The following is a 24,033-nucleotide window of genomic DNA, read 5'->3' as shown; positions in this document are numbered from 1 at the left end:
CAGCAGTGGCCTATATCAATCACCAGGGCGGTACCAGAAGTCTGGTTGCGCAAAAAGAGGTGAATCGTATACTTGTCTGGGCAGAAAGGCATGTTCCATGCCTTTCTGCAGTCTTCATTCCAGGAGTGGAAAATTGGCAGACAGATTTTCTGCGCCGCCAGCAGTTGTGCCTAGGAGAATGGGCTCTGCACCCCGACGTGTTTTGGAACATATGTCGCAGGTGGGGTACTCCAGACGTAGATCTGTTTGCGTCCAGGTTCAACAGAAAACTGGACAAATTCGTGTCAAGGACAAGAGATACACTCGCTCAGGGGTCGGATGCTCTGACAGTTCCCTGGGATCAGTACAATTTGATTTATGCCTTCCCCCCGTGCCCGCTTCTGTCGCGGTTCCTGGGAAGAGTCTAGAGGGAAACAAAGTTGCTTCTTTTGGTAGCCCCGGCTTGGCCCAGGCGACCGTGGTAAGCAGAGATCATGAAGTTGGCAGTAGGCAGGCCGTGGATCCTCCCTCTCCGGCCAGATCTGCTCTCACAGGGTCCAATTTACCATGCTGCTTTACACAGTCTGAATTTGACGGTTTGGCTGCTGAGACCCACATTCTGAGAGACCGTGGGCTTTCGGGGCCAGTCCTTTCTACTCTGGTCAATGCCAGAAAGCCGGCCTCCAGGCTTATTTACTACAAAATCTGGAGGGCATATGTTTCCTGTTGTGAACTCAGGGAATGTCATCCTAGAAAGTATGTCATTAGCAGGATCTTGGCCTTCCTCCAGTCAGGCCTAGAAATGAATTTGGCCATAAGCACTATCAAGGTGCATATTTCGGCCTTGTCAGTGTTTTTTCAGAAACCACTTGCATCACATTCCCTGGTGCGGGCTTTCATCCAGGGGGCTATGCGGATAAGGCCGCCAGTCAAACCTCCGGTATGCCCATGGGATCTGAATTTGGTTCTCTCAGCTTTGCAGGGGCAACCTTTTGAACCTTTGCATCAGGCTTCGTTAGTTCTTTTGACTAAAAAATTGGTTTTCTTGGTAGCCATATCCACGGCTAGAAGAGTGTCAGAACTAGCAGCTCCCTCCAGTAAAGAACCGTATCTAATTATTCATAAGGACCTGGTGGTAATGCGTCCCAACAGGTCCTTTCTGCCTAAGGTGGTTTCAGGATTCCATTTGAATCAAGATGTAAGCCTACCATCCTTTTTTCTGGACCCACAGTCTGCAGAAGAAGAATCTTTGCACACTTTGGATGTGGTAAGGGCAATCAGTATCTATCTTCAGGCAACTGCACAGATAAGGAAAACTGATTGCTTATTTATTTTGCCGGAAGGCCCTAGGAAGGGTCAGGTGGCATCAAAATCCACTCTCTCATGGTGGATTAGACAGATTATTTCTCAGGCCTATAGTGTTAAAGGGAAGATCCCTCCTTTTCAAGTGAAAGCGCACTCAACTAGGGCTGTAAGTGCTTCTTGGGCAGTGCATCACCAGGCCTCCCTGGCTCAGATCTGTAAGGCTGCAACTTGGTCATCAGTCCACATATTCACCAGATTCTATCAGGTGGATGTCAGAGGGCAAGAGGATATCGCCTTTGGGCGCGGTGTACTGCAGGCTGCAGTTTAGGTCCTCCGGTCCTTGGCGGTCTATATATTATGATCTGTGTCTCCCTCCCCTCAATCTGAGCATTGCTTTGGGACATCCCACTATGTAATGAAGCTCCTGTGTCCCCTGATGTATGATCAAGAAAATAGGATTTTTATACACAGCTTACCTGTAAAATCCTTTTCTTGAGAGTACATCACGGGACACAGGGCTCCCACCCCTCTTGGGTTTTACGTGGTTTCCTATTGCTTTGCTACAAAACTGAGGTGCCTCCCATATGGGAGGGGTTATATAGGGGAGGAATTCTCCTTAATTGGGGGTTAACCAGTGTCCAATCACCAGAGGTGCCAATCTATAACCCACTATGTAATGAAGCTCCTGTGTCCCGTGATGTACTCTCAAGAAAAGGATTTTACAGGTAAGCTGTATATAAAAATTCTATTTTTTATGTTGTTGGCGTTGACATGTTTTTTTTCACTTGTTTCCCAAGATGACCATCTTGGCGTTTGTCAAGAGGGCTGAGAGAGCCCGAAGAAATCTCCTACGGCCACATCACCCTGAAAGCGCCCGATCTCATCTGATCTCGGAGGCTAAGCAGGGTCCGGTCTGGATAGTACCTAATTACAGGTGCCGTAGGAATCTTTTTATATTGTTGGCTTTGACCTGTTTTTTTTCCGCTTGTTTCCCAAGGTGACCATTTTAGCATCTGTCAAGAGTTTTGAGTATGTCCCGAAGCGTTCGCCTAAGGCCACATCACCCTGAAAGCGCCCGATCTCAGAGGCTAAGCAGGGTCAGGGTCAGATGGGAGACCACCAGGGTCTATGTTGTTGGCGTTGACCTGTTTTTTTTTCACTTTTTTCCCAAGATGACCATCTTGGCATTTGTCAAGAGGGTTGAGAGTGTCTGAATAGAACACCTATGGCCACATCACCCTGAAAGCGCACAATCTCATCTGATCTCAGAGGCCTAGCAGTGTACGGCCTGGTTAATACCTGTATGGGAGACCATCTGTAAATACCAGGTGCCGTAGGCTTCTTTTTATGTTGTTGGTGTTGACCTGTTTATTTTCGCTTGTTTCCCAAGGTGACCATCTTGGCTTTTAAAAAGAGGGTCGAGAGTGTCTAAAGAGATCACCTACGGCCCCATCACCCTGAAAACACCCGATCTTGTCTGATCTCGGAGGCTAAGCCGTGTTGGGCCTGGTTAATACCAGGATAGGAGAACGTCTGGGAATAACAGGTGCCGTAGGCTTCTTTTTATGTTATTGACCTTGACCTGTTTTTTTTTTTTCACTTGTTTCCCAAGGTGACCATCTTGGCATTTGTCAAGAGGGTTGAGAGTGCCCGAAGAGATCACCTACGGCCCCATCACCCTGAAAGCGTCCAATCTCGTCTGATCTCGGAGGCTAAACAGTGTCAGGCCTGGTTAGTACCTGGATGGGAGACCGCCTGGGAATACCAGGTGCCATAGGCTTCTTTTTATGTTGTTGGCTTTGACCTGTTTTTTTCGCTTGTTTCTGAAGGCGACCATCTTGGCGTTTGTCAAGAGGGTTGGGCGTGTCTTGAAGAGAATGCTTACGGCCACATCACCCTGAAAGCACCCGATCTCGTCTGATTTCAGAGGCTAAGCAGTGTCAGGCCTGGTTAGTACCTGGATGGGAGACTGCCTGGGAAGACCAGGTGCCATAGAAGGATCTGGCCTGGTTAGTGTCTTGATTGGGAGATCGCCTGGGAGTACCGGATGCCGTAGACTTCTTTTTATGTTGTTGGCTTTGACCTGTTTTTTTTAGCTTTTGTTCCAAGGTGAGCATCTTGGCCTTTGTCAAGAGGCTTCAGAGTGCCCAAAGAGAGTGCCTACAGCCAAATCACCCTGAGAGAGCCCAATCTCATCTGATCTCGGAGGCTAAGCAGCGATGGGCCTGGTTAGTACCTGGACGGGAGACAGCCTGGGAATACCAGGTGCCGTAGGCTTCTCATTATGTTGTCGGCGTTGACCTGTGTTTTTTCCCTTTTTTCCCAAGGTGACCATCTTGCCATTTGTCAAGAGGGTTGAGAGTGCACAAAGAAATTGCCTATGGCCACAACACCCTTAAAGCACCCAATCTCGTCTGGTCTCAGAGGCTAAGCAGGGTTGGGCCTGGTTTGTACCTGGATGGGAGACCGCCTGGGTTTTCCAGATGCCGCAGGCTTCTTTTTATGTTGTTGGTGTTGACCTGTTTTTTTTCGCTTGTTTCCCAAAGTGATCATCTTGGCATTTGTCAAGAGGGTAGAGAGTGCTTAAAGAGATCGCTTACAGCAGCATCACCCTGAAAGCACCTTATCTCTTCTGATCTCGGAGGCTAAGAAGGGTTGGGCCTAGTTAGTACTTGAATGGGAGACGGCCTTGGAATACCAGGTGCCGTATTCTTCTTTTCATGTTGTTGGCGTTGACCTGTTTTTTTTCGCTTGTTTCCCAGGGTGACTATCTTGGCATTTTTCAAGAGGGATGAGAGTGCCCAAAGAGATTGCCTATGGGCACATCACCCTGAAAGCACCCAATCTCCTCTGATCTCAGAGGCTAGAAAGGGTCGTGCCTTGTTAATACCTGGATGGGAGACCGCCTGGGAATACTAGGTGCTGTAGGCTTCTTTTTATGTTGTTGGCGTTGACTTGATTTTTTGTTTGCTTCCCAAGGTGACCATCTTGGCGTTTGTCAAGAGGGTTGAGCGTGCCTGAAAAAAATCTACTATGGCTGCATCACCCTGAAGGAGCCCAATCTCATTTGATCTCAGAGGCTAAGCAGGGTTGGGACCTGGTTAGTACCTGGATGGGAGACCGCCTGGGATTTCTCAATGCCATAGGCTTTTTTTTTAAGTTGTTGCTTGATTCCCAAGGTGACCATCTTGGCGTTTGTCAAGAGGGTTGAAAGTGCCTGAAGGGATTGCCTACGGGCAATCTTAGAAGTTGGCAGTAGGCAGGCCATGGATCCTCCCTCTCCGGCCAGATCTGCTCTCACAGGGTCCAATTTACCATGCTGCTTTTACACAGTCTGAATTTGACGGTTTGGCTGCTGAGACCCACATTCTGAGAGACCGTGGGCTTTCGGGGCCAGTCCTTTCTACTCTGGTCAATGCCAGAAAGCCGGCCTCCAGGCTTATTTACTACAAAATCTGGAGGGCATATGTTTCCTGTTGTGAACTCAGGGAATGTCATCCTAGAAAGTATGTCATTAGCAGGATCTTGGCCTTCCTCCAGTCAGGCCTAGAAATGAATTTGGCCATAAGCACTATCAAGGTGCATATTTCGGCCTTGTCAGTGTTTTTGCAGAAACCACTTGCATCACATTCCCTGGTGCGGGCTTTCATCCAGGGGGCTATGCGGATAAGGCCGCCAGTCAAACCTCCGGTATGCCCATGGGATCTGAATTTGGTTCTCTCAGCTTTGCAGGGGCAACCTTTTGAACCTTTGCATCAGGCTTCGTTAGTTCTTTTGACTAAAAAATTGGTTTTCTTGGTAGCCATATCCACGGCTAGAAGAGTGTCAGAACTAGCAGCTCTCTCCAGTAAAGAACCGTATCTAATTATTCATAAGGACCTGGTGGTAATGCGTCCCAACAGGTCCTTTCTGCCTAAGGTGGTTTCAGGATTCCATTTGAATCAAGATGTAAGCCTACCATCCTTTTTTCTGGACCCACAGTCTGCAGAAGAAGAATCTTTGCACACTTTGGATGTGGTAAGGGCAATCAGTATTTATCTTCAGGCAACTGCACAGATAAGGAAAACTGATTGCTTATTTATTTTGCCGGAAGGCCCTAGGAAGGGTCAGGTGGCATCAAAATCCACTCTCTCATGGTGGATTAGACAGATTATTTCTCAGGCCTATAGTGTTAAAGGGAAGATCCCTCCTTTTCAAGTAAAAGCGCACTCAACTAGGGCTGTAAGTGCTTCTTGGGCAGTGCATCACCAGGCCTCCCTGGCTCAGATCTGTAAGGCTGCAACTTGGTCATCAGTCCACATATTCACCAGATTCTATCAGGTGGATGTCAGAGGGCAAGAGGATATCGCCTTTGGGCGCAGTGTACTGCAGGCTGCAGTTTAGGTCCTCCGGTCCTTGGCGGTCTATATATTATGATCTGTGTCTCCCTCCCCTCAATCTGAGCATTGCTTTGGGACATCCCACTATGTAATGAAGCTCCTGTGTCCCCTGATGTATGATCAAGAAAATAGGATTTTTATACACAGCTTACCTGTAAAATCCTTTTCTTGAGAGTACATCACGGGACACAGGGCTCCCACCCCTCTTGGGTTTTACGTGGTTTCCTATTGCTTTGCTACAAAACTGAGGTGCCTCCCATATGGGAGGGGTAATATAGGGGAGGAATTCTCCTTAATTGGGGGTTAACCAGTGTCCAATCACCAGAGGTGCCTATATAACCCACTATGTAATGAAGCTCCTGTGTCCCGTGATGTACTCTCAAGAAAAGGATTTTACAGGTAAGCTGTATATAAAAATTCTATTTTTTATGTTGTTGGCGTTGACCTGTTTTTTTTCACTTGTTTCCCAAGATGACCATCTTGGCGTTTGTCAAGAGGGTGAGAGTGCCCAAAGAAAGTGCCTACGGCCAAATCACCCTGAAAGTGCCCGATCTTGTCTGATCTCAGAGGTTAAGCATTGTCGGGCCTGATTAGTAACTGGATGGGAGACCGACTGGGAATACCAGGTGCCGTAGGCTTCTTTTTATGCTGTTGGCGTTGACATTTTTTTTTCCGCTTGTTTCCCAAGGTGACCATCTTGGCATTTGTCAAGAGGGCTGAGAGAGCCCGAAGAAATCTCCTACGGCCACATCACCCTGAAAGCGCCCGATCTCATCTGATCTCGGAGGCTAAGCAGGGTCCGGTCTGGATAGTACCTAATTACAGGTGCCGTAGGAATCTTTTTATATTGTTGGCTTTGACCTGTTTTTTTTTCGCTTGTTTCCCAAGGTGACCATTTTAGCATCTGTCAAGAGTTTTGAGTATGTCCCGAAGCATTCGCCTAAGGCCACATCACCCTGAAAGCGCCCGATCTCAGAGGCTAAGCAGGGTCAGGGTCAGGGTCAGATGGGAGACCGCCAGGGTCTATGTTGTTGGCGTTGACCTGTTTTTTTTTCACTTTTTTCCCAAGATGACCATCTTGGCATTTGTCAAGAGGGTTGAGAGTGTCTGAATAGAACACCTATGGCCACATCACCCTGAAAGCGCACAATCTCATCTGATCTCAGAGGCCTAGCAGTGTACGGCCTGGTTAATACCTGTATGGGAGACCATCTGTGAATACCAGGTGCCGTAGGCTTCTTTTTATGTTGTTGGTGTTGACCTGTTTATTTTCGCTTGTTTCCCAAGGTGACCATCTTGGCTTTTAAAAAGAGGGTCGAGAGTGCCTAAAGAGATCACCTACGGCCCCATCACCCTGAAAACACCCGATCTTGTCTGATCTCGGAGGCTAAGCCGTGTTGGGCCTGGTTAATACCAGGATAGGAGAACGTCTGGGAATAACAGGTGCCGTATGCTTCTTTTTATGTTATTGACCTTGACCTGTTTTTTCTTTTTCACTTGTTTCCCAAGGTGACCATCTTGGCATTTGTCAAGAGGGTTGAGAGTGCCCGAAGAGATCTCCTACGGCCCCATCACCCTGAAAGCGTCCAATCTCGTCTGATCTCGGAGGCTAAACAGTGTCAGGCCTGGTTAGTACCTGGATGGGAGACCGCCTGGGAATACCAGGTGCCATAGGCTTCTTTTTATGTTGTTGGCTTTGACCTGTTTTTTTCGCTTGTTTCTGAAGGCGACCATCTTGGCGTTTGTCAAGAGGGTTGGGCGTGTCTTGAAGAGAATGCTTACGGCCACATCACCCTGAAAGCACCCGATCTCGTCTGATTTCAGAGGCTAAGCAGTGTCAGGCCTGGTTAGTACCTGGATGGGAGACTGCCTGGGAAGACCAGGTGCCATAGAAGGATCTGGCCTGGTTAGTGTCTTGATTGGGAGATCGCCTGGGAATACCGGATGCCGTAGACTTCTTTTTATGTTGTTGGCTTTGACCTGTTTTTTTTAGCTTTTTTCCCAAGGTGAGCATCTTGGCCTTTGTCAAGAGGCTTCAGAGTGCCCAAAGAGAGTGCCTACGGCCAAATCACCCTGAGAGAGCCCAATCTCATCTGATCTTGGAGGCTAAGCAGCGATGGGCCTGGTTAGTACCTGGACGGGAGACAGCCTGGGAATACCAGGTGCCGTAGGCTTCTCATTATGTTGTCGGCGTTGACCTGTGTTTTTTCCCTTTTTTCCCAAGGTGACCATCTTGCCATTTGTCAAGAGGGTTGAGAGTGCACAAAGAAATTGCCTACGGCCACAACACCCTTAAAGCACCCAATCTCGTCTGGTCTCAGAGGCTAAGCAGGGTTGGGCCTGGTTTGTACCTGGATGGGAGACCGCCTGGGTTTTCCAGATGCCGCAGGCTTCTTTTTATGTTGTTGGTGTTGACCTGTTTTTTTTCGCTTGTTTCCCAAAGTGATCATCTTGGCATTTGTCAAGAGGGTAGAGAGTGCTTAAAGAGATCGCTTACAGCAGCATCACCCTGAAAGCACCCTATCTCTTCTGATCTCGGAGGCTAAGAAGGGTTGGGCCTAGTTAGTACTTGAATGGGAGATGGCCTTGGAATACCAGGTGCCGTATTCTTCTTTTCATGTTGTTGGCGTTGACCTGTTTTTTTTCGCTTGTTTCCCAGGGTGACTATCTTGGCATTTTTCAAGAGGGATGAGAGTGCCCAAAGAGATTGCCTATGGGCACATCACCCTGAAAGCACCCAATCTCCTCTGATCTCAGAGGCTAGAAAGGGTCGTGCCTTGTTAATACCTGGATGGGAGACCGCCTGGGAATACTAGGTGCTGTAGGCTTCTTTTTATGTTGTTGGCGTTGACTTGATTTTTTGTTTGCTTCCCAAGGTGACCATCTTGGCGTTTGTCAAGAGGGTTGAGCGTGCCTGAAAAAAATCTACTATGGCTGCATCACCCTGAAGGAGCCCAATCTCATTTGTTCTCAGAGGCTAAGCAGGGTTGGGACCTGGTTAGTACCTGGATGGGAGACCGCCTGGGATTTCTCAATGCCATAGGCTTTTTTTTTAAGTTGTTGCTTGATTCCCAAGGTGACCATCTTGGCGTTTGTCAAGAGGGTTGAAAGTGCCTGAAGGGATTGCCTACGGGCACATAACCCTGAAAGCACCCGATCTCATTTGATGTTGGAGGCTAAGAAGAGTCAGGCCTTGTTAGTACGCGGATGGGAGACCGCCTGGGAATACCAGGTGTCGTAGGCTTCTTTTTATGTTGTTGGCGTTGACCTGTTTTTTTTAGCTTGTTTCCCAAGGTCACCATCTTGGTGTTTGTCAAGAGGGTTGAGAGTGCCTGAAGAGATTGCCTATGGCCACATCACTCTGAAAGCACCCAATCTTGTCTGATCTTGGAGGCTAAGAATAGTCAGGCCTGGTTAGTACCTGGATGGGAGACCACCTGGGAATACCAGTTATTGTAGGCTTCTTTTTATGTTGTTGGCGTTGATTCGTTTGTTTTTTTCCGCTTGTTTCCCAAGGTGACCATCTTGGCATTTGTCAAGAGGGTTGAGAGTGCCCAAAGAGATCGCTTACAGCAGCATCACCCTGAAAAAGCCCTAGCTCTTCTTATCTCTGAGGCTAAGAAGGGTTGGGCCTAGTTAGTACCTGGATGGGAGATGGCGTTGGAATACCAGGTGCCGTATTCTTCTTTTTATGTTGTTGACATTGACCTGTCTTTTTTCGCTTGTATCTCAAGGTGACTATCTTGGCATTTGTCAAGAGGGTTGAGAGTGCCCAAAGAGATTGCATATGGGCACATAACCCTGAAAGCGCCCGATCTCCTCTGATCTCAGAGGCTAAACAGGGTTGGGCCTTGCTAGTACCTGGATTGGAGACAACCTGGGAATACTAGGTGCTGTAGGCTTCTTTTTATGTTGTTGGCGTTGACTTGTTTTTGTTTTGTTTGTTTACCAAGGTGACCATCTTGGTGTTTGTCAAGAGGGTTGAGAGTGCCTGAAGAGCTTGCCTATGGCCACATAACCCTGAAAGCACCAGATCTCGTCTGATCTCAGAGACTAAACAGGGTCGGGCCTTGTTAATACCTGGATGAGAGACCACCTGGGAATACTAGGTGCTGTAGACTTCTTTTTATGTTGTTGGTGTTGACTTGTTTTTTTTTTGTTTCTTTCCCAAGGTGACCATCTTGGCGTTTGTCAAGAGAGTTGAGAGTGCCTGAAGTTATTGGCTACGGCCACATCCCCCTGAATGTGTTCCATCTCGTCTGATCTTGGAGGCTAAGCAGGGTCGGGCCTGGTTAATGCCTGGATGGCAGACCGCCTGGGAATACCAGGTGTCGTAGGCTTCTTTTTTTTTTCAAATATAATTTTTTCTCCAAACAGGGGAAGACGGTCCCCCGAGTACATAATGCAACAGAGAAATACAGAGCAAAAAGCAGCTGAACAATACTTGATACAGGTATATTCGCAACTGTGAGTCTGCCTTCCATCAATCATAATGATTCAAGGCACGGATAAAGTACTGTACCAAGATCCAGGGTCACACAAACCCCAGGTCCCTCCGGCATAATCCATCCAGAGGGGGGGGGGTGGGGCCGTCATTCCCAATTTTCCACTTTTTCCAAAAGAGAGAGTGGGTGGAGGGGGTGAGAGATAGGGGAGGAAGGCAGAAAAGAGAAGGGGTGAAAGATCAGGAAAGGAGAAGAGGGGACGAGACACAATGGCAGCCACTGTCCAAGGGGCCAGTCAAGGAAAGCTCAGAGCATTAAGGTGATAGCAGGCGACATCCTTCCAGCGAGAATATAAAGGTATTCCAGATGTCCCAGGTTTGTTTAAAAAATTCTTGTTTACCTTGTGATGTGAGGATCAAGTCCTCCATTTTTTTTAATGTCCTCTATTTTCCTAAGCCAGTGAGTAATGAAAGGGGGGGAACATTTTTTCCAATAGAGAGGGATGCAGGATTTCGCCACATTTATCACATGCCGTAAAATTTATTTTTTTGTACTTCTTAATGGGAATCTGTCAATGGTGCAAGAGAAAGAATGCAGCCTCTTCCGGGATGGAGAAGTCTGTGAATTTTTGTGTTATGCATCGGATCTCTGTCCAGAAGTCCACCAAGCTGGGGCAGGACCAAAAAATGTGGATCAACGTGCCCTCTTCTTCTCCACACCTCCAGCATATGTTCGAGGAAGAGGGGAATTATTTATGCAGCTTTGATGGTGTCAAATACCACCTGGTGAGAAGTTTAAAATTTGTCTCCTGTATCTTCGTGCACAGCGAGGTTTTGAGAGCCAAAGTGATAATGCGTTGTCTCTGTGCTGGGGAAAACGAGCAATTAAGGTCCTTTTCCCAGTTGGACAGGCAGGTTAAGTGTGGGTGATCTGTTTGAGAGAGAATGTGGACCAAAGGGCCTTCGCTCCTGCATAGAGCCTCAAACTCCGTCTGAGGGCGTGCGAAAGTTTGAGTATTGGGGATGGAATGGAAAAAATGATGTTGTTGCGCCGCTCTCCAAAAAGGCATTTGGAAAAGCCCTGTCGGATCTGTTAGGGTTGAGAAAGAAGGTCATTTTCCATCAATGACGAATTTAGACGCATGGTCTAGGTTGGAATTTCTAAGTGGGTCCCCGGTTCCAAGTTCGGATGGCCACGTATAGGGAATAGGGGGGAAGTCAAAGACGTGAGTGTGTTTTGGGTAGCGATCAGGTGACTGACTTTCAATGAAGCCCCTATAGTGGGATATGACGTCAATTCTGTGGGTAAATCCTTATAGCACCACATGGTGCTTCTTAGCGGAATTTGGGAGTGAGATTGTCCTAGTAGCACCCAGAGCTTAGAAAGTTTGTTTCCATTCCAGTCCAATACACGCCCCAGATGGGAGGCCAGGTAGTAGCATCGCAAGTCAGGGAGAACCAACCCTCCCTGTTGTTTAGACAATGTCAGCTGTGACCACTTAAGTCTGGGATTTTTGTGGGCCCAGTTAAATTGAGTGAGCAGGGATTGAGCTTGCTTAAAAAACGGGACTGGAATCTGGATCGGGAGAGCTTGGAAAAGATAGGTAAATTTAGGGAGTATGTTCATTTTAATGAGATTGCATCTCCTGAACCAGGAATGGAGGCCAGAATGCCACCCGTGAAGCAAACTGCGGATCTTAGTGACAAGGGGTGGGGGGAAGTTCAACATAAACGTATGCGCGTTGTCCTGTGGAATGTAAGTACCTAAGTACTTAAGGGCTGTATGGGTCCATTTAAATCGAAAATTGGACTACAAGTCTAGTAACGTTTGCGGGCGGACTTCGACCCCCATGGCCTCTGATTTCAAGAAGTATCCCGTATATCTGGAATTCCCGAAGGAGATTTGGCAAGGAAACTCTGGGATTCGTCAACGAGAACAGCATGTCATCTACGTAGGCAGATGTCAATAGTACCGATTTGGAGTCGCGTTATGTCTGAGTTTTGTCGAATTGTGGAGAGAAAGGGTTCCAATGACAGTGCGAATAACTGGGGCGACAGGGGGCAACCCTGTCTGGTCCCATTCCCGATGTCAAGGGGAGATGAGAGCACCCCATTCGCTTTGAGTTGAGCTGAAGGGCGTGAGTATATCTTACTTATCCATGCCAACATCCGTTCACTCAGACCTATATGGCGAAGGACCGAGAACATGAATGTCCATTTGACCCGATCAAAAGCCTTCTCGGCATCAGTACTCACGAAAAGACAAGGGGTCCCAGATGACTTTGCTTTATGGACCAGGGTAAGCACCTTAATGGTGTTGTCCCTATCTTCCCTGGTGGGAATAAAACCTAACTGGTCAATATGTATAAGGGACTGCAAGTGCTGTGCCAATCACGTGGCGAGGATTTTAGAGAATCGTTTTAGGACCGAATTTAGGAGGGAAATGGGTCTGTAGCTCCCACATAGGCCCGGGTCTTTGCCCTCCTTAGGTATCAACGAGATGTGGGCTCTAAGGGTATGCTCAGGAAAATCCCCATTCAAGCTCAGAGTATTCAATAAATTCACCAAGTGCGGGCCGAGAATAGGGAGGAAGGTCTTATAGTATTGTGCGGTATATCCGTCAGGGCCCGGAGCCTTACCCACCTTCGGAGGTCCCACGGCCATCTGGACTTCTTCCAGTGTGATTGGGTTGGTAGACCAGAACCGGTTACATATCTGTCTATATTGTCCTGTCCGGACCCTGAATCGGGCAGGTTGTAGAGATCAGAGTAGCATTTTTCAAAGACTTTGGCTATTTGGGTTGGGGTAGAGCCCCTCTGGCCATTCTCATCTATCAACTGTTGTATGTAAGAGGCAGATTTCCACTCCTTTTACTGACCTGGCAAAGATTTTTCCGCATTTGTCCCCTGATTCCTACATCAGTTTACGACAAAACTGGAGTACTGCTTTCGCTTTATAATGGAGTAGGTCAGTAATCTGGGTACGGAGTGTCCCCAATTCAATCTCTAAGGTCCGTGAGGGGGCATGTTTATGTTTCGCTTCCACAGAGGCAAGTTCACAAAACAGATTAGCAATTTGTTCCTTCCGTGTTCGTTTGATGCGTGCCCCGTGCCTGATAAGTACCCTGCGGAGTACTGACTTGTGAGCCTCCCAAATTATCCCCGGGTCGCAGTCCTGCGTTTAGTTTTCTTGGAAATAAAGGTCCAATTCCCTGGTCACATCTGCTAAAACTTCCGGTATCTGGAGGAGGCTCTCATTAAGGTGCCAGAATAGAGTCCTAGGTGAGGGGTTCCTAGAGAGGGTGTAGGTAAGGGCTACAGGAGCGTGGTCAGACCAAGTAATATGGCCGATGGAGGAAGAGCTCACCAAGTGCAGTTGGTCATGTGGAATCAAGAAGAAGTCTATCCTCAAGTATGATTTGTGAGGGGAAGAGCAAAAAGAGTAGTCCCTTTCCCCGGAGTGTTGCAGACACCAGATATCAACTAATTGGTCATTCAGTAAGCACTTAGTAATCCGCTTTCTAGAGTAAATGAGGAGCGAGAAGCAAGAGGCAGAAGTGTCAACCGATGGCGAAAGGGGACATTAAAGTCCCCACCTAATATCAACTGGCCCTCCCGAAAGTCACATCATCTGTGCAGGGTAGTTCTGAGGAATGTGTCTTGGTGATCATTGGGAGTGTACACAGTGGCAAATGTAAAAAGGAGCTCTCCAATGTGGCCCCTAAGAAAAAGATATCGGCCCCCAGGGTCCACCAGAGAATCCTGGAGAACCGAGGGGAGCCTGCTAGAGATCAGAATGGAGATTCCCTTGGTCTTAGAGGAGGGGTTAGTAGAGTGGTAGACCTTAGCGAAGGATCTTGACCGTAGAAAGGGGAGGCTAGTATTTTTAAAATGTGTTTCTTGTATAAAGGCCACATCAGTACAGGAAGTCTTCAGTTCTCACAGGAGGATCCACCGTTTTTCAGAGGAGTTCAGTCCCTTAACGTTTAGAGAGGTGACCTTGACTGAGTCTGCCATCGCTCCTCGGGGAGGGGAAGGGGGACGTCCGATAAAAGCAAAGAAAGTTGAACCAAGGTAGGTATTGGGTAGGTAATGGATGGAGGGAACTAAGGGGGAAAAAGGAAGGGCAAATGGAAGGAAAGGTAAGGGGAAAAAGAGGCCGGGCACCTCAACCCCAGGGGGAGAGGGAAATTAAGGGTTGTCCGCACTCAACAGTACAGGAATTGTATACTAAAACAGCACAATTATGCTATAGCGTTTACCAGATGTACACTGGGTTTAAAGCGCCGTCCTACTTGGGTTGGTGGGTAGACAGGTCGGAGAGGGAGCCCCCGGATCCCAGTCTCCCCAGTCCCGGCAGTGGTAAATGTCACGTCTGATACCGGTATGCAAATAAAAGACAATCAGTAACATCATAGAACCAAAAAACAATAGTATAATTAAAACAGAGGTAGAGCATAGAACTGTCAGCACTGAGGGGTCTCCTCAGCTCGCCCTAAATGTAGGCATGCACGAGGGAGCCCGTCACAACAGAAAAGGCATCACAGAATGGGATCCACCACCCCCCGTCCCATACCCCAAAAGTACATGCAGCCCCCGAACAAATGTATTTCTCTCTTTGGCAGATTGTCCTCTTCTTACCCCCTCTCCTCCATCCACGCCCCGGGGGAAAAGGGGGAGGGAAGGGGGGAAAAGAGGGGGGTAAGGGGGGAAAGGGGGAGTGAAAGGGGGGAGGGAAGGGGGGAGGGAAGGGAAGGAGGTAAGGGAGGGAAGGGGGGAGGGCAGGAGGGGCAGCAAAGGAGAGGGGACAAACATGCGGAAAGGTCAAGTCCTTTAGCGTGCTCACACCAGCAACCACCCTGACCCCATAAGTTTCAACTCCTCCCCTCCATGGTCACCACATGAAGATGAAAGAGGAGCAGCCCTGGTCGGTGCATGGAGAATCCGGCAGGCAAGGGGCTGGGGCCACCATCCCTCCATCCAACGGGAGACTTCACCCGAGCAGCAGTTCTGGGGCCCGCCAATTAGTGTCTCTCCTGCATCACCATCGGGGGCTGTGTAGAGCATCCAGAGGGAGGCTGGGACCGCCAAAACAGTAAGGGGTAAATCCTCCAGGGGGGTCCAGAGTCAAACTGGAGGGAAGCAGTGTCTCGCACCAATAGGCTCAATAAATAGGTCATCCAGGGTGTCCCCGAAAGCTGCAGAAGGCAATCTCGGCAAAGAGTAGGTGGGGGCCAGAGGGGGGACGAGGGGCGCAACCAGGGAGAGGGGACACATATGCGGGAATGTCAAGCCCTTCCAGTACAGCGCACTAGGTATCACTCAGACCCCCCAAAGTGCAACTCCCCCCTCTAAGGTCAAGACTCCAGAAGGGAAGATGAGCCGCCCTGGTCTGTACATGAAAGAACCTGCTGCCAAGGGGTTGGGGCCATCATCCCTTCCTCCAATGGGAGATGCCACCTGTCAAGTGGTGCCCCTCCGACAATGTCGTCGGGGTATATGTGGAGCATCCAGGGGGAGGCAGGGACCACCCAAACAGTGAGGGGTAACGCCTCCAATGGGGACCGGTGTCAGACAGGAGGATAGCGGTGTCTTGTACAAGTTGGTTAATTAGACAAGTCATCCAGTATGTTCCTGTGAGCAGCGGAAGGAAAGGTCGGTAAGGATTATGAATGGGTGGGGGCCAGGGAGTGCATAAAACTGCCACCAGATGACCGGGGCAGAGAGGGCAAGGGGATGAAAGTCGGATCTGGTAGGTGGGGGGGGGGGGTGAGGAGTCTCACTCATATTACTCACGTTGGCCATCCCTTGAAGCTGAGCTCTCTGCATACCCAGGATGTTCTTCTGTATAATCTAGCCTATCTGTATACATTAGCCTGTCTTTTGTACACATTAGCCTCTCTGTATCAACTAGCCGGTCTTCTGTATACACTAGTCCGTCCCTAGCTTGTCTTTTATACACATAGTCTCTCGGTATACCCCGCCTTTCTGTATACATCTTTATACCCTAGCCTCTATGTATAATCTTGCCTCTCATTATACCCCAGCCTGTATTCTGTTTACCCAATTTTGTCTTTTATATAAACTAGCCTGTCTACTGTATAACGTAGCTTCTCATTATACCCCGGCCTCACTGTCAGCTTGTCTCTGTACACTAGCCTCTCTGTTTTCCCTAGTCTCTCTGTTTAAAATAGCCTCTCTGTATACACTAGTCTGTCCGTATACTTTAGCAAGTCTGCACACACTAGCCTCTTTGTGTAAAACAGCCTCTCCCTCAGTATAACCTCGCCTCCATCTCTGCATATCCAGTACGTTCTTCTGTATAATCTAGCCTGTCTTTTGTACACATTAGCCTCTCTGTATAAACTAGCTGGTCTTCTGTATACACTATTCCGTCTGTATACACTAGCAAGTCTGTGTAACTCGGTCTCTCTCCCTAGAAAACACCAACCCTGACCCTGACAGAGGAGGAGGGTTTAATAGTCCCTCAGACTCCTCCCACAAATACGGGCTGGCCTGCGGCCAGCCTTCCCACTTGTAATCGGAGTCTTCAAGTGGGAAATGCGATATTACTTAACCACTTCCCACCCGGCCAATGCACATATACGGCCGGGTGGGAGCCGTCTACTTCTGATAGGACGTTCAGGAATGTCAATCAGGGCTCTGTGATTGGCCCTCCTGATCACATGACGGCCGTGTCCAATCACGGCCGTCATGTGATGTAAACAAACAGCCGGTTGCTAGGCAATCGGCTCCTCCTCTCCTCACACAGAAGTCATCGCTGAGGAGAGGAGAGTAGATTGCTGCAGCCGGCTGATGATCAGTGAGTATGAGCTGTTTTTTACAGCTTTTTACTCACTGATCTTCAGTCTAGTGTAAACACACAACACACCACACAGTGTAAACACAGTCCCCACATATGTCCCCATAACACACATGTCCCCAAAAAATAAAAACACATGTCCCTAATAATAAAAACATGTCCCCCACATATGTCCCACTAAAATCACTTGTCCCAATGATTATGTGCACACATATGTACGTGATCACCTGCACACATATGTACATGATCATTTGCGTACATATGTCCGTGATCACACAAACCAATTATTATACACTTAACGGATTTTTTTTTACCAAAAACATGTAGCAGAATACATTTTGGCTTAAATTTATGACAAAATTTGATTTTATTGGATTTCTTTTAAAATAGAAAAAAGAAAATATTGTTTTTTTTCCAAATTTCCGCTTTTTTGCGCTTATATCGCAAAAAATAAAAAACGGAGTCGTGAATAAAAACCACCAAAATAAATCTCTATTTGTGCGAACAAAATGATAAAAATTTCATTTGGGTACAGTGTAGCATGACCGCGCAATTGTCACTGAAAGCGCTAGAGCGATGAAAGCTGAAAATTGGGCTGGGAAAGAAGGGGGCGAAAGTGCCCTGTATTGTAGTGGTTAAGAACCAAGGCCTGAGGTGTGCCATGGCCTGGATGGTCAGTATGCTTGAAAAGAGGGCAAAAAGACACAAGTATAGGTGGAAAAGGAAAGGTAAAGATCCCATCCATAAAATGACATATGCCCAAACGCCAACTGTAAGTTACCGCTGTGAGAGTAGAACCCACCGACTCTTGACCTGAAGATGAGAAGGAACCCCTTAAGAGCCTGCAAGCTACGCAAACCCAAATGAATGTCCCGTGAAGCATAGGATGAGCCTGATGCCCAAGGTAACCCAGACATGAGAATGAACTTCTTGTGAATGAGAGGATACGTGGGGAAAAGGGAGCAAGGGCTGACCCGAAGAACCCTACAAGAAGATGGCTGCGCAGACTGAAAAAACCCAACACAAGACTGCCTGGGGTATACAGTGAGGCTATTATAATTGGAATGAGGCTGGGGTAATAAGATTGGCTTGGGTATACGGCGAGGTAGACCCTAGAAAAGAAACAGAAATCAGAAAAGTCAAACACGGTAATACAGATAGGCTAATGTTATTCCCCTGAGCCTGGTGTATACAGAAGAATGGCTAGTGTATACAGAGAGGCTAGTGTGTACAGATGACAAGCTATTGTTTACAGATAGGCTTGTGTATACAGAAGAGAGTCTGGGGAATTCAGTGAGGCTAGTGTATGCAGAGAGGCTGGGACACCGAGACTATTGTAAAAAGAAGGCAGGCTAGTGTATATAGGTTACGGGCACGTGTATACAGAAGACAGAGAGGCTAGTCTATATAGAGGGACTGGTGTACACAGAAAGATTAATGTATACAGAAAGGCTAGCGTGTACAGAAGACATGACTTTATTTTTTGCTAATGCAACTACATCTAAATCATGTAAAGAGTTACAGTGCTTTTTTCATATTTGGTGCTGTTAAAAGGTCAGTAGTGTGTTGTCAGTGGTGATATCAATGTGACAGTTAATGTAGAGAACTACATATATAAAAAATAGAGCAAAAGAGTGCTAAGTTTATTTTGTTAAGTCATTGACTGATAGACGTTAAGTAATTGGCCGTTATTGGTTTGGCAGTACATGGTTTATTTTGATGTAAGATAGTTTTATTCTCTACCTATAGCCGAGTTTTAGACGACTTTATTATTAGCATTAGTCGCATTAATCATATTTATTATGCAGAGTGTAAGTATTGTAGTGAGACGATATTGCTTTTGAAAGATTTGTATTATTATACATAGCATTGTTAGTAGACCAATAGGACAATTTACATGGCTTAATATTGCAGAGCGTAATTTAACAGGAAAGAAATCCAAAGCGTTAGTTGCAGTAGCTTCATAAAACTGAGAAATCGTTGCATTACTCTAAATGTAAAAGTTGTTCCGGTAGCACTGAGAAGACTGATATTAGATGAGTGATCTACCCATTCCGTTTACTATTGCAGAGAGATACCGGTTAAATGTTAATATCTTAATATTTATTGCTGCGTGTAAGGTAGAAATAAGATGGTTTTGTGTGAGTTGGTTTATCAGGATATAGAGATCGTAATCTGGTTATTCTAATAATAAATATAGCAAAATAACACAGATTAATATTGAGACAGTATATACAAGTCGAGTTTAAGTGGAAATACACGAAATGACAGCAACGACGTGTTATTGCTTCAAAATGACTGAGAAATCATTTCATTACTCTAAATGAAAAAGTTATCCCGGTAGCACTGAGTGGACTGATATTAGACGAGTTATCGTTGTAATACAAATTCAGTTTCCTATAGCAGAGAGATACCAGCTAAATGTAAGAAGAGCAATTGAACTGTTCACATCGGTAGCATTGCATTACTCTTAATATGTGAAGCGTGTAAAGAAGCAAAAGATGGTTTTGTATTATCCTAAAAGTAGCAGTATACGTAATAAAGGTGGATTTAGACATAGCAAACCCTATAATCTAATTTAGCAAAATTAGAAAGGATAATATTGAGACAGTATAAACAGGTCGAGTTTAAGTGGAAATACACAAAATATCTAGCTTACCTTTACATTGTTCAATAGAGCCTTGCAAAGTAATACCAAGTTAGAATATCGGACTAGCAATTAGATGAGATGATTGCTGTAATCATAAAATATCAGCAACTTGTCTTTAAGGATGAGAAAGTATAATAACCGGAAAAGTATGAAATTTTAAAGAGACAAATTGCATTAGAGATGTGAGATAGACATGAAATGTCAATCCCCATTGGTTACTTACATGAAACCATTAATACAGTTAACGCGGCTACATACAGCAAAGTGTGAGCTAAGCAGCTAAAGGGTATACATTATTTAAGAGTAAATTAACGTAGCTTGTAAATTCCAACGTGTAAATCGTGCCATTAATTTTGTTACGACGAAGGCGGCTTACACTGACTTTTCTCCGTTTCCACTGGTTATCCGCATAATGTATCAGTAACCCTGAAAATTAATAGTGATAGACAGTTTACAATAGGATGTATGCTTGATGTGAATGTAAAATAGTTGCATTATGTGTTATTAATGTAATCTAACTTTATTGCTATCCTTTGCTACTGCAACCACTTTCTCGCATTTTGCTGCTTTTAAAAAATGTGTTGCCAGTGTTATGTGTTACAAATGGTTATCAGTGTGACAGTTGAAGTAATATACAAAATAGAGTCAGAAAGAGAATCCTATTGCATAGAGGTAGAGAGATGGTTGCATTATTCTTAATGTGCCGGCTTTAAAAGGTTTTAAAAAGATGGTTTTGTGTGAATTTTGCTTTAACGTAAAATTAGCTGTAGACATTATATCTATGGTTACGTTTACAATGATTTAGAGATAGTAATCTCTATAATATAATAATAATAAGTATATTGAGGCAGTAAATATAAATACAGATAAAGTGAATACACAAAAGGGATCAAGAGATTGTTGCAAAGTAATATCCTCATTAAGGCCGATTGTCGGAATAGCAACATAACACGAAATATGAGCACGGCTAAAATACAGAAAAACAGTACATTATTTAGGAGTACAGTAGAATATAGTATAAATTATTTAAGATTAAATTGACTTAGCCTGAAAAAATCTAAGTTTAAATCGTTGAGTAAATCGTTGAGTAAATCGTAAATTTATCAGCTAAGTTAACTCTGAGATTATGATTAATTTGACAATTCCATTACGCGGTCCATTTCCACTGGTATAATCATAATGTAATATCAGTAATTGCTATCAGTAAATGTTAAAATTTTAGACAGTTTACATTAGGATGTGGAATTGATATGGATTTAAAAGCGGTACATTAATTTCCTGAAGCATATGGCAGAAAGACGGCTTACACTGCTTTTCTCACATTTTGCTGCGGTAAAAAGAAATGTTTTGTCACTGTGTTTTAACTGTGCAATGATCCTAGTGCAGAGAGATACTCAGTTAATGTCAGAGATACTCGGTTAATGTCAGAAAAGCAATAAAACTTTTTACATCGTTAGCGAGCGATAGTTACATTACTCATAATATGTGCAGCATGTCTGGTAGCAAATGGATGGTTTTGTGAACATTTTGCATTACCGTACAATTAGCGGTAGACCTCATCGAAGTGAATAGATTTAACTGGTTATGAGATAGTACTCTCTATTTCTAATAATAAATAAAGCAAAATAAGTCAGGATGGTGTGTCGTCAGTGGTGATATCAAAAGTGACAGTTGATGTGGAGAATTACAAATATGCAAAATAGAGCAAAAGAGTGCAAAGTTTATTTTGTTAAGTCATTGACTGATAAGTAATTTTTTAAGTTATTGGCCGTTATTGTTTTGGCAGTACATGGTTTATTTTGATGTATGATAGTTTTATTGCATGCTTGATGTGGGTGATTAAAATCGTGTAGTCTATATTTAGCATAAGAATGAAAAGGCATAACATGGCAATGAGACAAACTCCATTAGAGATGCGAACTAGATGAAATGATTAATTTGTGTCTGTATATCCAAGATTGTCTATTGTTATCACTTAGCCTACCCTCTAAACTCACTAGCCTCTCTATATACACGAGCATGTTTTCTGTTTCTGTATACATTACTCTGTCATCTTTAAACCCTGGCCTGTCTTCTATATACACTCTGTTATACACTAGTTTCTCTGTATACACTAGCCGGTCTTCTGCATACAAAAGCCTGTCTTTGGTATACACTAGCCTATTTTCTGAATACACTAGCCCGTCTTCTGTATGCCCTAGCCTGTCTTCTGTATACATTAGTCTCTCTGTATAAACTAGCATCTCTCTATACCCCAAACTGTCCTCTGTAAACACCTGTCTCTCTTTATAGCCTGTCTAGCCTTTCATCTGTACACACTAGCTTCTCTGTATACACTAAACAGGCTTCTATATAAAATAGCTTCACTGTATGCACTAGCCTCTCTGTATAATCTAGCCTTTATTCTGTATTCACTAGCCTTTCTTCTGTATGCTGTAGTCTTCTATATATACTAGCTTCTCTGTACACCCTTGCATCTCTATAAACACTGTGTAAACTAGCCAGTCTTATGTATACACTCGCCGACTGTATACACCAGACTCTCTGAATACACTAAACCCTCTGTATACCACATCCTGTCTTCTGTATACACTAGACTATAAAAATTAGCTAGAATACACCAGCCTGTCTTCTGTACCCACTAGACACTCTGTATACACTACCCAGTCTTCTGTATACACTGTCAGCTTTGATGTATACCCAAGCCTGTCTTCTGTATATGCACTGTCCTTTCTGTATACACTCGACTCTCTCTATACACTAATCTCTCTATATACACTAACATCTTTGTATATACTAGCCTCTCTTTAAACTAGCCTCTCTGTGTACCCCAGCCTCACTGTTTACTCTAGCATCTCTGTATACTCAAGCCTATCTGCATGCACGAGTCTGTATTCTGTATTCACTAGCCTTTCTTCTGTATGCTGTAGTCTTCTTTATATACCAGCTTCTCTGTACACCCTTGCATCTCTGTAAACACTGTGTAAACTAGCCAGTCTTATTTATACACTCGCCGACTGTATACACTAGACTCTCTGAATACCTAGCCTATGTTCTGAATACACTAGCCCGTCTTCTGTCTTCTGTATGCCCTCTCTGTATAAACTAGCATCTTTCTATACCCCAAACTGTCCTCTGTAAACACTTGTCTCTCTTTATAGCCTGTTTAGCCTTTCTTCTGTACACACTAGCTTCTCTGTATACACTAACCAGGCTTCTATATAAAATAGCTTCACTGTATGCACTAGCCTCTCTGTATAATCTAGCCTCTCTTTATACCCTAGATAGTGTTCTGCATACACTAGCCTCTCCGTAGAAGCCAGCCTTTATTCTGTATTCACTAGCCTTTCTTCTGTATGCTGTAGTCTTCTATATATACTAGCTTCTCTTTACACCCTTGCATCTCTATACACCAGACTCTCTGAATACACTAAACCCTCTGTATACCACAGCCTGTCTTCTGTATACACTAGACTTTAAAAACTAGCTAGAATACACCAGCCTGTCTTCTGTATCCACTAGATTCTCTGTATACACTACCCAGGCTTCTGTATACACTGTCAGCTTGGATGTATACCCAAGCCTGTCTTCTGTATACACTAGTCTCTCTATATGCACTGTCCTATCTGTATACACTCGACTCTCTTTATACACTAACATCTTTGTATATACTAGCCTCTCTTTAAACTAGCCTTTCTGTGTACCCCAGCCTCACTGTTTACTCTAGCATCTCTGTATACTCAAACCTATCTGCATACACGAGTCTGTATTCTGTATACACTAGCCTCTCTTTAAACTAGTCTCTGTATACCCCAGAATAACTGTATACTCTAGCCTCTCAGTATACACTAGCATTTCTGTACACATCACCCTATCTGTATTCACTAGCCTCTCTGTATACCCCAGCCTGCCTCTCTCTATACACTAGCTTTTCTTCTGAATATAATAGTCTCAGTCTCTCTCTATAACCAAGCCTGTTTTCTCTATACATTAGCATGTGTCCTGTATACACTAGCCTGTCTTCTTTATTCTCTAGCCTACCTTCTGTATACCTTAGCCTCTCTGTATAAACTAGCCTTCCTTCTATATACACTGCCATTTATGAGGTAAACAAAGAGTCTAGTGTACATAAACGACAGGCTAGAGTATAAAGAGAGGATAGGGTATACAGAAGAAAGCCTAGTGTATACAGAACACAGGCTAGTACCCTGAGCCTGGGTGAGAGAGGATGAGGAGCATTAGGAGGGCTTGGTCTTTCACATCCGACCAAGCCATGATGTGGCTCAACACGTCCAGCTGCCGAAAATAAGGACAAGCGTGGGAGGCACACAACACCCACTGTAACAGTGCTAGGTTCCTGCATTACAGAAACAGAACACCAGCAATAAGGGGTATCTTCAGGTGTATACTGTGCAGGAGGCACACAACACCCACTCTAACTTCTGCACTGCCGA

General features: G+C 45.3%; 12 pseudogenes; all 12 read left to right on the top strand.

The window, feature by feature from the left end:
- Nucleotides 1–2,723: 2,723 nt before the first annotated feature.
- On the top strand, nt 2,724–2,842 carry LOC143999280 (5S ribosomal RNA; annotated as a pseudogene).
- A 103-nt stretch (nt 2,843–2,945) lies between these two features.
- On the top strand, nt 2,946–3,064 carry LOC143998648 (5S ribosomal RNA; annotated as a pseudogene).
- A 99-nt stretch (nt 3,065–3,163) lies between these two features.
- LOC143999035 (5S ribosomal RNA) lies at nt 3,164–3,282 on the top strand (annotated as a pseudogene).
- A 160-nt stretch (nt 3,283–3,442) lies between these two features.
- Nucleotides 3,443–3,561, top strand: LOC143998790 (5S ribosomal RNA; annotated as a pseudogene).
- A 2,621-nt stretch (nt 3,562–6,182) lies between these two features.
- On the top strand, nt 6,183–6,301 carry LOC143998442 (5S ribosomal RNA; annotated as a pseudogene).
- Nucleotides 6,302–7,221: 920 nt separating this feature from the next.
- On the top strand, nt 7,222–7,340 carry LOC143998630 (5S ribosomal RNA; annotated as a pseudogene).
- A 99-nt stretch (nt 7,341–7,439) lies between these two features.
- On the top strand, nt 7,440–7,558 carry LOC143999034 (5S ribosomal RNA; annotated as a pseudogene).
- Nucleotides 7,559–7,718: 160 nt separating this feature from the next.
- LOC144000016 (5S ribosomal RNA) lies at nt 7,719–7,837 on the top strand (annotated as a pseudogene).
- Nucleotides 7,838–9,006: 1,169 nt separating this feature from the next.
- LOC143998852 (5S ribosomal RNA) lies at nt 9,007–9,125 on the top strand (annotated as a pseudogene).
- Nucleotides 9,126–9,446: 321 nt separating this feature from the next.
- LOC143998983 (5S ribosomal RNA) lies at nt 9,447–9,565 on the top strand (annotated as a pseudogene).
- A 100-nt stretch (nt 9,566–9,665) lies between these two features.
- On the top strand, nt 9,666–9,784 carry LOC143999332 (5S ribosomal RNA; annotated as a pseudogene).
- Nucleotides 9,785–9,884: 100 nt separating this feature from the next.
- LOC143999547 (5S ribosomal RNA) lies at nt 9,885–10,003 on the top strand (annotated as a pseudogene).
- Nucleotides 10,004–24,033: the final 14,030 nt, after the last annotated feature.

Source organism: Lithobates pipiens, unplaced genomic scaffold (assembly GCF_037356315.1).
Source record: "Lithobates pipiens isolate NorthernLeopardFrog02 unplaced genomic scaffold, aLitPip1_a1.2 Scaffold_19, whole genome shotgun sequence".
Taxonomy (NCBI): domain Eukaryota; kingdom Metazoa; phylum Chordata; class Amphibia; order Anura; family Ranidae; genus Lithobates; species Lithobates pipiens.
Note: the sequence above shows the minus strand (reverse complement) of the source record. Positions and strands in the feature narration are given on the sequence as shown.